Source organism: Macaca fascicularis, chromosome 5, assembly GCF_037993035.2.
Source record: "Macaca fascicularis isolate 582-1 chromosome 5, T2T-MFA8v1.1".
Lineage (NCBI taxonomy): Eukaryota > Metazoa > Chordata > Mammalia > Primates > Cercopithecidae > Macaca > Macaca fascicularis.
In genome coordinates this window covers 56,371,899-56,384,558 of record NC_088379.1, presented here as the reverse complement: position 1 = coordinate 56,384,558, position 12,660 = coordinate 56,371,899, and the positions used below count along the sequence as shown (strand labels likewise).

The window sequence follows — 12,660 nt, the reverse complement described above, 5'->3', positions numbered from 1 at the left end:
TCTTCAGCAACCCAGCAACATGGCCACACAGGCATTTTAGTCTCAGAACAAAGATTGGAGTGCTTTCTGTGGAGCTGGAGAAGAGTCCCCACAGCCAGAACTGAGAAGCAGGTGTGGAAAGCACCCCAGCAGTAGGTGCTGGAATTGGGCTCTCCTTCGTTGCAGGTCTGTAGTAGGAGACTTGCTGAAGCTAGGCTCTCCTGGGCAGCAAGACTTGCTGCCAGGGCCAGTTTGCCAACCTGGAGCTGGTCTGCGTGTATCACTGCTCGGTGCTCCAGCCTGCTTTTCTGAGATCGTGGTGCAGTGGGGCCCTCTCTACCCTGTGCTGAGGCATATCACCAAGCACTTGCAACACCAATCCCACTGGATTAGCAGCCTGAGCTACCCCATCCTTCCTGTACAGAGATCTTGGTGTAGTGGTGCTCCCTTCACACCATGCATGGGCCTACCTCTAGGTGTTTGGCACACACTCTCACCTGGATTAGCTGCCTGAGCTGACGCCTTTCCTGAAAAGACTTTGTTGCACTGTTACTCTGCTCCCCACTGGGGGACATATTTTCAGGCATTCAGCACACGTGCTCACCTGCCTGAGCTTCCTTCCTGCGCAGAGATCTTGGTGCAGTGGTACACTCTCTGCTCCATGCCTGGACATATCTCTGAGCCTTTGGCATACCTGCCCCTTTGGAATAGGAGCTTGAGCTTCCATCCCTTTCCCATGCAGTGAACTTGGTGCAGTGACGCTTCCTCTACTCCACAGTTGGACATAACTCCAGGCATTTGGCACACTAGGTCCCACAGATTAGGAGCTTGAGCCACCTATCCCTTCCCAGGCAAAGATCTTATTATGGCAGTGATTTCTCTGCTCCTATCCCAGGCATTTCACCTGGCATGAGGCACACCTGCTCTCTTGGAGTAGGAGACTGAACCACCCTTCCCATTCCCTGGAAAGACCTTGTTGCAGCAGCAGTTTCTGCACTCCTTGCTGAGGCATATTTCCAGGTATTTGGCATACCTGTTTGCCTGGATTAGAAGCCTGAGCCACGCCCACCTTCAGGTGTGGAGATTGTGGTGCAGTAGCTCACCCTCCTCTCAATGCCCAGACATATTTCCAGACATTTCGAGCACCAATTCATCTAGATTAGGAGTTTACACCTCTCCTCTTCTTATGCAGAGAACTTGGGGCAGAGGACATTTTCAAACTCCATAACTAGGCACACCCCTGGGCACTTGGTAGCCACCCACTGCCCCCCCGGCCCCAACCTTGGAGCTAGTGTTTGTGCCTGTTATTGGGGGACCCATAAGAGGACCTGCCACAGAGGCAACAGAGCTTCTCCCAATAAACAAAGACCAGGTATATACCCATCTGCATTGGCTGCAGCCAGCTCTTACCTGTATGAGATACCTACTGACCTGGAGGTTGAATGGCACAACACAATAGAAAATCTGTTGACACGAGTGCTCAGCAGTTGGGAACAAGGAAAGCTTCCTGAGACCTCTGCCACCCCAGCCACACAGGAGGCAGTTTGCCCACACGCCCAACACATCACTGCTACAACCAGCATTTGGAAAAGCTGTTATACAAAGTTACCTATAACCAAGGAATGTATACAGACTGCCATCAAAGACACACAGAACCAGACAGGGCTAATCCCTGGCATGGTCTTCCCCTAAATAAGTGGGGAGCACAGCCCACCAAAGCACCCCTTGGGCCAAACGAAACATGAGTGCAGCACCAGCGCTTGAAGACAGCACCACCAAAGCTCAGGGATGGACACAGAGAATGGGTAGTCTCTCCCCTTCACACTGCTGTGGACTCAGCAGCACCTCTTTCCATAAGAACCCAGGGAATGTAGGCTGAAGGAGACCACTTATTAGGCATCTACAGTGACTCCCCCCCCCCTCCCCCGCTGAAGGTTGAACACTTGCTCGGGGAGGGTGCTTTTCACTTCTCCGTTGCCCCTGCTCCTACCTGTTGGCTCTTACTTTTCAGCACCACCTTCTGGAGAGAAGATTGACAAGCAACACCTAAGAAGGCCACCGCAGGAACCTATTTGCAATCAAGGAACCCAGCAGAGCCTTGGCTCCCTAAAAGCACCCAGAAACAAAGTCAATCTATTATACACAGTATACACTGCAGTCATACCCCCAAGGGAAAAAAGAATAGGAAATCAAGAAGCTCCATTCAAACAATAGCAAATTCAAAAAAAGAAGCGTAAATTATCTCACATTAGAAGGAACCAGCACAAGAACTGTGGCAATACAAAAAACCAGAGTGTCTTGTCACCTCCAGAGGATCTCACTAGCTCCCAAGCAACGGATCCTAATCAGAAAGAAATGTCTAGGATGACAGACATTCAATTCACAATATGGATGTCAAAGACAATGAGATTTAAGAGAAAAAAATCCAACATGAACAGAAAAACCAAGATTTAAAAGATAACATAGCTGTATTAAAGAAGCAAACAGAACTTCTGGGATTGAAAAATTCACTACAGGAATTTCAAAATACAATTGGAAGCCTTAACAGACTAGACCAAGCTAAGTAAAAAATTTTAGAGCTCAAAGAATGGTCCTTTGAATCAACCCAGTAGACAAAAATAAAGAAAAATTTAAAAATGAATAAAGCCTTTGAGAAATATGGGGCTATCTAAAGTGATCAAATATACGACTTATTGGCATTCTTGGGAGAAGAGAAAGTAAACAACTTGGGAAATATATTTTTGAGGATACAATTCAGGAAAATTTCCCCAGTTTTGCTAGAGAGGTCCACATGCAGATACAAGAAATCCAGAGAAGTCCTACAAGTTACTATACAAGATTACCATCCCCAAAGCACATAGTCATTAGACTATCCAAGGTCAATGTAGAAAAAAAAAAAAATCTTAGAGGCAGCTAGAGAAAGGGTCATGATACCTATAAAGGGAGCACATCAGACTAATGGACTTCTCAGCAGAAACCTTAAAAGTCAAAGATTGGGGGCCCATTTTTAGCATTCTTAAAGAGAAATGTCAGCCAAAATTTCATATCTTACCAAACTAAGCTTCATAAGCAAAGAAGAAAGTCTTTCCCAGGCAAGCAATTGCTAAGGGACTTCGTCACCCCCAGACCAGCCCTGAAAGAGATGCTTAAGGGAGGTCTAAACATGGAAACAAAAGAATGATACTATCATGAAAGCACATAGCCCATGGACCCTATAAAGCAACCACATAATCAAGTCAAACTAGCTAATAACACTATGACAGGAAGAAAACCTCACTTGTCAACATTAACATTTAATGTAAATGCCCTAAATACCATACGTAAAAGATATAGGGTAGCAAATTTGATAAAAACACAGGACACAAGATCTGTCTGGTCTCTTCAGGAGACCCATCTCACAGGTAATGATGGCCATAGGCTCACAGTAAAGACATGGAAAGAAAGACTGATCATGCAAATGCTAAACAAAAAAAAGGGGGGTTTGCTATTCTTGTATTAGATAAAATAGACCTGAAACCAGCAACAGTAAAAAGGGGTATTATATAATGAAAAGAGTTCAATTCAAGAAAATTTAACTACTCTAAATATATATGCACCCAACACTGGAGCACACAGACTTATAAAGCACAGACTTCTATACCTAACAAAAGATGTTGGCAGCCATGCGATAATAGGGTAGGATATCAACACCACATTGACGTCTTCGGATAGATCATTCAGTCAGAAAAACTAAAAAAAATTCCAGACTTTAATTCGGTATTTAACAAATTGTACCTAATAGACATCTGCAGAATACTCCATCCAACAAACACAGAATATACATTCTTATCTGCAATCTTCTCATCGAAAATTGACCACATGCTCAGTCATAAAGCAAGTCTTAAAGTCAAAAATATCAATATTAAGCATCTTCTCAGACCACAGTGAAATAAAAATAGAAATTAATAAAAGGAATTCTCAAAATGACACAAATATATGGAAACTAAACAACTTCTGAATTACTTTTGGGTACATGATGAAATTAGGGCACAAATAAAATTTGAAACAAATGAAAACAGAGACATAACATACCATAACCTCTAGGATACAGCAAAAGCAGTGTTAAGAGGCAAGTTTATAGCATTAAACACCTGCATTAAGATGATAGATACTAAATTAAAAACCTAACCTTGCACCTAAAACTAGAAAAACAAGAACAAACCAAACCCAAAGCTAGCAGAAGAAAAGAAATAACTAAAATCAGAGCAAAACTAAATGAAATTGAGACCCCAGAAAATGATACAAAGGGTCAATGAAATTAAAAGGTAGTTCTTTGAAAGGATAAACAAAATTAATAGACCACTAGCTAGATTAATAAAGGAAAATATAAGCAAAATCAAAAATAACAAAGGTAATTTCACAACTTATCCCAGAGAAATACTGAAGGATCTCAGAAACTATTATGAACACCTCTATGCACACAGACTAGAAAATCTAGAAGAAATGGGTAAATTCCTGGAAACACACAACTTTCCAAGATTGAGCCAAGGAGGAACAAATCTTGAACAGACCAATAGTGAGTTCTGAATTAGTAATTAAAAAAAATCCTGCCGACTGAAAAAAAAAAAATCCCCAGACCAGATGGATTTGCAGCTGAACTCTACCAGACATACAAAGAAGAGCTTATACCAATACTTTTGAATCTATTTCAAAAAATCAAGGAGGAGGGACTCCTCTCTAACTCAGTCTATGAAAGCAGTACCATCCTGATATCCAAATCTGGCAAAGATACAACATAGAAAGAAAACTATTGTTCAATATCCCTGATAAAAATAGATGCGAAAAAATCTGAACAAAATACTAACATAAATAATCTAGGAGCACATCAAAAAGTTAATTCACGATCAAGTGGGCTTTATTCCTGTGATGGAAGGAAGGTTCAATATATGCAAATCAGCAAATGTGATTCACCATATAAATAGAATTAAAAACAAAAGCCATATGATCATCTCAACAGATGCAGAAAAAGTATTCAATAAAATCCAATACCCCTTCATGATAGAAACCCTCAACAGACTAGGCATCTTAAGGAACATACCTCGAAATAATAAGAGCCATCTATAACAAATCCACAGCCAACATCATACTGAACAGGCAAAAGCTGGAAATATTTCCTTTAAGAACTGGAACAAGACAAGGATGCCCACTCTCACCAGTCCTATTCAACATAATACTGCAAATCCTATCCAGAACAATCAGGCAAAACAACAACAACAACAACAACAACAACAAAATCCACATAGGAAAGGAGGAAGTCAAGTTATTTCTCTTCACCGACAATATTGTTCTATACCTAGAAAACTCTAAAGATTATGCCAAAAGACTCAGACTTGATAAACAACTTAAGTAAATTCTCAAGATACAAAATCAATGTGCAAAAATCAGTACTATTTCTATACAACAATAACACTTAAGCTGACAGCCAAATCAAAAACACAATCCCATTTATAATAACCACACACACACACACACACACACACACACAAAATACCTAGAGATACACCTAACCATGGAGGTAAAAGATCTCTAAGGAGGACTACAAAAGATTGCTGAAATAATCATAGTTGACACAAAGAAATGGAAAAGCATTCCATACTACCGGGTTGGAAGAACCAATATTGTTAAAATGTCCATACTGCCCTACATAGTCTACAGATCCAATGCAACTCCTATTAAATTACCAACATCATTTGTCATAGAATTAGGAAAAACTAAAGTTCATATGGAACCAAAAAAGAGCCTGAATAGCCAAGGCAACCCTAAGCAAAAAGAAGAAAGCTGCAGGCATCACATTCCCTGACTTCAAACTATACTATAAGGCTACAGTCACCAAAACAGCATGGTACTGATGCAAAAATAGACACACAGGCTAATGAAATAGAATAGAGATCCCTGAAGTAAAGCTGCACACCTACAACCAACTGATGTTTGACAAAGTTGAAAAAAATAAATAATGGAGAAAGGACTGTATTCAATAAATGGTGCTGGGACAGCTGACTAGGCATATACATAAGAATAAAGCTGGACACCTACCTTTCACCGTACAAATTTAACTCAACATGGATTATCGACTTAAATGTAAGATTTCAAACTAAAAAACTTCTAGAAGGAAACCTAGGAAATATGCTTCTAGACATTGGCATAGGCAAAGAATTTATGATGAAGACTCCAAAAGCAAATGCAACAAAATAAAAAATAGGTAAGTGAGACTTAATGAAATTAAAGAGCTTCTGCACAGCAAAGGAAACTATCAACAGGGTAAAGAGACAAACTACAGAATGGGAAAAAATATTTGCAAACTATGCATCTGACAAAGGACTAATATCTAGAATCTGTAAGGAACTTAAATGAACCAACAAGAAAAAAGCAAACCCATTCAAAAGTGGGCAAAGGACATGAACAGATATTTTTCAAAAAAAGACATATATGTGGGCAAGAAACATATGAAAAAATGTTCAGCATCACGAATCATCAGAGAAATGCAAATCAAAACCTCAGTGAGATACCATCTCACACCAGTCAGAATGGTTATCATTAAAAAGTCAAATAACAGGTATCTGGCAAGGTTGCAGAGAAGAAGGAATACTTATACACTGTGGGAGTGTAAATTAGTTCAACCATTGTGGAAAGCAGTGTGGTGATTCCTCAAAAAGCCAAAAGCAGAACTACCATTCCACCCAGCAATCCCATTACTGAGTATATATCCAAAAGAAAAATCATTTTACCAAAAAGACACATGCAATTGTATGTTCATCATAGCACCATTCGCAATAGCAAAGAGATGGAACCAAGCCAGGTGCTCATCAATGGTGGATAAAGAAAATGTGGTACATATACATCATGGAATACTATGCAGCCATAAAAAGAACAAAATCATGTCCTTTGCAGAACATAGATACAGCCTGAGGCTGTTATCCTAAGTGAATTAACACAGAAACAGAAAACCAAGTGTCACATGTTCTCACTTATAAGTGGAAGTTAAATTGGGGGTTCACACGGACATACAGATGGGAACAATAGATACTAGGGATTCCAAAAGGAGGGAGTAGGGCAAGGATTGAAAAACTTTCTATTAAATACTATGTTAACTACCTGGGTGACAGGTTTAATAGAAGCCTAAACCTCAGCATCACACAATATACCCTTGTAACAAACCCTGCACAGGTACCCCCTGAATCTAAAATAAAAATGGAAATTAAAAGCCTCAAAAGTCCATAGTTTATGGTACATTTTTGTGTTGCATTCTATGAGTTTTGACAAATGTATCACGTATCCTCTATTATAGTATCATACAGAATAATTTCACTGCCTTAAAATGAACCTGAGTTCTACCTATTCATCCCTGAATCTATCAGCCACTAGTCTTTTTATTGTCTCCATAATTTTGTCTTTCCCAGAAGGTCATACCAGTTGAATTATACAACCACTTGTTTTTTAAAAATTGTTGGAACACAGTCATATCCATTCATTTATGTATTGCCTATGGCTGCTTTTGCAGTACAAGAAAGTTGAGTAGTTGCCACAAAGACTAGTCCACAGAGCCAAAAAATACTATCAGGAAGTTTGCTCACCAGCAAACTTGTGAAAGTGGCAGCCCAATTGCTAAAATGTTCCCTAGGCTGATTTGAGAGAATGTTCTAGTAGAGGGGAACACCCTGGCAAGAACAATCATTTAGCCACTTGAGAAGCAGGTGTGAGTTGGTTTGCAGGAAAATGCAGAGCAGGGCAATAGAATTGGTTGACTGGCACTAAATTGCATTGACCCACTAGAGAGAGATAATAAAAGAAGATGAGGTTGTTAACAATTAAAAACTAAGTGTGAAGGCCAGAGGGCTCCTTTAGAAGCTTCCAAAAAGTCCTTATCTCCCGAAGTGAAAGAACAAAAGAAGTGGAAGACCCAGACCTTGATTTAATAGAGTTGTCAAGATATAAAGCTGATGGAATTCTCAACTGAGGAAGGTCTATTGTACCAAGGTGCGAACCCTGGTTGGACAAACTGGGATGCTTAATATGAGATGGAACTATGTGATTCTCCATACTCCTCTGAACGCTTAAATACTGCAGATGTGGCCCATCCTTCCCTCCCCTATTAAGAAATAGTCACCTCTTATTCCTTGTGATAGTTAATTTTAGGTGTCAACTGAATTAGAGGATACCAAGATAGCTGGTAAAGCATTATTTCTGGGTATGTCTGTGAGGGTGTCTCTGAAAGATATTGGCATTTGAATCAGTGGACTCAGGAAGACCCAGTCTCATCCACGGTGGGCAGGCACCATTCAGTCAGCTAAGGGCCTGGATAGAACAAAAAGGCAGAGGAAAGATGAATTTACCCTCTTTTTTCTGGAGTTGGGACACCCTTCTTCTCCTGCCCTTGTATACCAGAACACTAGGTTCTCTAGCCTTTGGACTCCAGGTTCCCCATTTCTCAGGCATTCAGATGTGGACTGAAAGTTACACCACCAGGGCCGGGCACGGTGGCTCACGCCTGTAATCCCAGCACTTTGGGAGGCCAAGATGGGCAGATCATGAGGTCAGGAGATCGAGACCATCCTGGCTAACACAGTGAAACCCCATCTCTACTAAAAATACAAAAAAAATAAGCCGAGCATGGTGGCGGGCGCCTGTAGTCCCAGCTACTGGGGAACATGAGTCAGGAGAATGGCGTGAACTCAGGAGGCGGAGCTTGCAGTGAGCCAAGATCACGCCACTGCACTCCAGCCTCCGCGACAGAGCGAGACTCAGTCTCAAAAAAAAAAAAAAAAAAAAAAAAAGACAAAGAAAAGTTACACCATCAGCTTCTCTGGTTCTGAAGTCTTCACACTGGGACTGAGCAACACAACCAGCATCCTAGTATCTCCAGCTTGCAGATGGCCTGTATAGGACTTCCCAGCCACCATAACCAAGTGAGCCCATTTCCCCAATAAATCTATCTATCCATTTGTCCATCTTTCCACCTACCCATCTATCCTATTGGTCTGTCTCTCTGGAGGACCCTAATACACCTCTGCTTCCCCCCTTCAGGGGCCTCTTCTCCATAAGGTAATAGGGGCTCTACCTCATGATCAGCCACCTACCTGTTCTCCTGATAGCCAGGCTGATAGCTGGTGTGAAGTCATAGCATAACCAGCCATGGACATAGTGGGCTTGATCAGATAAGACAGCTTACTCCCAAATAAACTGCAAGAACTGCATGAACTGGCAGAGTCCAGGAGAATAACCATGGATTTGGATTTTGAATGTCTAGATTAAGTGGAGCCAGCACATAAGACAAGGAGAGGGAGAGTTTGTTGATTTGAGGATACTCCTTCAGCATACTGGATTTAACGCCCTGGCAAAGACCTCAGAGTTTCAGGCAAACTTACTGTTATAAGGGCCCCTAGAAGCCTAGAAAATGCAAGGGCCCATGCTGAGCCAAGCTGAAACTCCTTTGCAATGACAGTAGGGGAGAAACTAAAAAGCCCAAGGACTCGGGCATACCAGATTAAATATATTTCGTGATGACTAAAGACGCACCATGGGATTATGTTCTGTGGGAAACACACAAGACACCCATCTGCCAAGGCCATTAAGAATGCACTGGCATGCCAGGAAGCAGCATCGAGAAGTTCAGCAGTCACTCTCCTCAGCAGGCCAGTTACAGATCTTGCCAAATTGCTAACAATGGGGTGGTGGGATCCCTGAAGCCAAAAAAGCCGGGTGGCAGCCCTCAATCACCAGAAGCCAGAGTGTCATGATTATCATAATGCCAGCTAAGGTTGGAATGGCAGCCAGCCATCTGGCATACCTGCAGATAGTTCTGAAGGGGTGTAACAGAACACAGCATTTGTAGAAATAGATGAGAAATTGAGGTTATCGATTAATACTTTAATGAGAAAAAAGAATGGGCAAAAGGGCCGAGAGTAAGTACTCCAATAAAGTCATAATCCCTCACTTTATCTCCAGATTGAGCCAAATGACTCTGCCAGTTATTGTTTGCTAACCTTTGTCATCTGCCACCCCAGAAATGGCATGTGTTGCATACAAAAAGCAGGACCACAGTGGCAGAGTTGGAGGCCATGCATGGGCCCAACAATGTGGACTCAGACTTATCAAGAACAATCTAGTTACTGCTGTGTCTAGATATCCAACCTGTTAGCAACAGAGACCAATACTGAGTCCCTGATATTGTGCTACTTTTCTGAGCCACTTAGAACCAAATTAACTAAAACCCTTCCATTCCAGAAAGACTAGTGAATCATTCTCATAGGATTAGACATTCCTGTCATGGGTTTGCCTTTTTTGCCCTTAGCACGTCATTCAGCACCACTATTCAGGGGATTACAAAATGCCTAATTCATACAATACAGCATCTGACCGAGGCCTCTTATTACAGTGCAGGAGGCATGGTCATGGACCCCTGAACATGGGATCCCTTGATCATATCACAAACCACACCATTTAAAAGCGTTGGTCCCACAGAGCTTTGGAAAGTCCTGCTGAAGGCAGAGCTGAAGCTGAAGCTGCAGTTCATGTGGAGTGTCTTTCTCCAGAATGTACGGCATGAACTATTGAGAGAGCTATCAATGGTACTGTGACTCCAACGGGGAGCACATTTGGACCAAGAAGCAAGGATTGGAAGCAGGAGTGGCTTTACTCATCATTATCTCCAACATCCCACTGAAGGAACATTGTGCTTTTCATCTGCACAAATCTGGACTCTGCAAGGTTAGAGGTCCTGGTCTCCAAACTAGAAACACTCTTGCCTGGTACTGGTAACACAGGGTCCCAGTGAACTGTAAACTACGATCACCACCCCAGCACAGACTCTCCTTGGAATGATGCTCCAGGTGCTGGCAATGGTAGGTGACTTGGTAAAATGTGCTTTATTGGCTACTTTGCTTCCCTGTCTCCCTTTCCCACTCTCCTAACAGAGTTCCCTCTATCTTTCAGGTAAATCACTTGAGTTCTTGTCTTGGGTTCTCAGGGAACCCAAACTAAGGCACAGGTCTGGGAAGCATAAGAGATACAGCAATAATTCTTGTTTCTCTTTGGGAGTAGTTTTTGTCTGAACTACAATCATTTCAAATACAAACAAATCTAACAAATCTATACTCATGAACCCTGAAACAAGAATTTCCCAGTTCTTTTTTGTCTTAAAGAATATATTTAGGGGGTACAAGTGCAGTTTTGTTACTCGGATATATTGTGCAGTGGTGAAGTCTGGGCTTTAAGTGCAGTCATCACCCACAGTATACATTGTACTTATTAAGGGCCGGGCGCGGTGGCTCAAGCCTGTAATCCCAGCACTTTGGGAGGCCGAGATGGGCGGATCACGAGGTCAGGAGATCGAGACCATCCTGGCTAACACGGTGAAACCCCGTCTCTACTAAAAAAAAAAAAAATACAAAAAAACTAGCCGGGCGCGGTGGCGGGCGCCTGTAGTCCCGGCTACCCAGAGGCTGAGGCAGGAGAATGGCGTAAACCCGGGAGGCGGAGCTTGCAGTGAGCTGAGATCCAGCCACTGCACTCCAGCCTGGGTGACAGAGCGAGACTCCGTCTCAAAAAAAAAAAAAAAGAAATTCTCCACTGAGTGGAGGATTAGTAAACATTGTACTTATTAAGTAGTTTCTCATCCCTTCCCTGCATCTTCCCATCCTTTCAAATATCCAATGTCTATTATTCCATTCAAAAGTAGACAAATGGGACTTAATTAAAAAGCTTCTGCCTGGTAAAATAAATAACAGAGTGAACAGAAACCTGAAGAATGGGAGAAAATATTTGCAAACTATGCATCTGACAAAGGACTAATATCCAGAATCTACAAGGAACCCTTGTAACTCCTGGAGCACAATGGCATGATGGTGGAACATTCCTGCAGCTCTGGAAAGTTGTACATTGAAATGCTTTCAAGTATGGTGGGCCTACATCTCCTTACAAGGGTCATAAGTGCTCTGTGCCAAGAACAAGGATGACAACCAAAGTATATAATTATAAAACACAACATCACAATCTTATACCGTGTGTATTCTTGGACTAATGAAAGGACTCATGGTCAGGCAGGATCCATCAGGCGCCACTTCAGTGTTACCTTACTGCGACATCCACATCTTGAGTGGTGACAGACTGTCTTCTCTGGATCTTCTCCAGTAGAATCTGATTGTCCCCTCACAGGTGATGAAACTTTCATCATGTTCTACCCCAGGGGTCCCAAACTCATACCTACTGGAGCCCACCAAGTAATGTGAGTAAGTGATGTCTCAGTGAGTGAGGCTGTGAGTTATGGGGACCACTGGGAACTGGAAGAAACATACTCTTTGGGGGCAGCTGCTATTTCTCACCATTGAATTGCTGCAACGAGGATTTTTTGAAAGAAGCCAGAAAGCCACATTTTCTGTGAAATTTTCAGATTAAAAAAAGAAATTCTCTGTAGGCCAAACTCAACACATCTGTAGACCAGATCTGTCCCACTCATGACTGTTGTACAATCTCTCTGTTCCACAATTTATGAAGTACATTTGTATTCTTAACATTTACAAAAAGCCCTGGGAGGTCTTTTCATTTTCCAGAATAGGAAATTAGCCTCTGAATAAGTGGTCTCCTGGTCATCACTCAGCTGTGAATGAGACAGCTAGAGCTCAACCCTATCTCCCTTTCCTAACTGTT

General features: G+C 42.0%; 1 long non-coding RNA gene across 1 annotated transcript in view; it reads left to right on the top strand.

Annotated features, from left to right (window-relative positions):
* The window catches only part of LOC135970923 (uncharacterized), a 72,906-nt gene extending 61,330 nt beyond the window's left edge, over positions 1 to 11,576 (top strand). The window contains exon 2 of the long non-coding RNA XR_010586844.2: positions 1,991 to 11,576. This is a non-coding gene — a long non-coding RNA (uncharacterized lncRNA). The remainder of the gene's footprint in view (positions 1 to 1,990) is intronic.
* Positions 11,577 to 12,660: the final 1,084 nt, after the last annotated feature.